Source organism: Odontomachus brunneus, unplaced genomic scaffold, assembly GCF_010583005.1.
Source record: "Odontomachus brunneus isolate Ranch 3 - 2012 unplaced genomic scaffold, Obru_v1 Obru_scaffold_012, whole genome shotgun sequence".
Classification (NCBI taxonomy): domain Eukaryota; kingdom Metazoa; phylum Arthropoda; class Insecta; order Hymenoptera; family Formicidae; genus Odontomachus; species Odontomachus brunneus.
In genome coordinates this window covers 91,005-91,683 of record NW_022639462.1, presented here as the reverse complement: position 1 = coordinate 91,683, position 679 = coordinate 91,005, and positions in this window count along the sequence as shown.

Here is a 679-nt window from a genome sequence, read left to right as displayed (position 1 = left end):
TTTTTTCAAATCAAAATAGTGCAAAAGCACATGTCGAAAAAACACTTTATCGCGTTCCATTTTTCACAAAGCAAAAGAAATTGTTGTTTAGGAAAATAATTGTGTATGCTGACTGAATGTTATCGAGAAATGTCGAAATTAATCACAAACTACCTGTTTCGTTAGTAATGACTACTAGAACTGTTTGCATTGCCATCTAACATTTGCGGGCGGAAACTAAGTTAAGGTCCTAATATTTGCGCCAAGTTCTACCCCGCCACGGTATGGTTGAACTTTCTCAATTTTAACGCAGCGATCTGTAATTTATCTCAGCCACTTTGGCGCAAATTAACACGTTTTCGCTTTAATCTACTTCTCCGTTAGTTGGCGCCTTATATCGGGTGATATGATATTTCCCCAGCAACGGCATAAAAATACGCCCTTTGCGCTGAACTTTAAATATTGTCTCTCTCTCCCGCGGGAAAAACGAGCCGGCGTTTACCTCGGTTTTATGTTAAGGGTCCGAGGCGGTGTGGAAAAATGAAAGCATCGTAAAGTGGTGAAAACTTTGTATTTCAAAGGTGTCAACAACGCTCGAGAGTAATGTCTGACTAACGAGAAACAACGTTTAACGATGTACCTGCGATCCTGCATCACGATCGAGCCGTAATCGTTTTCTCGAACGACGCTATCGCCGAGA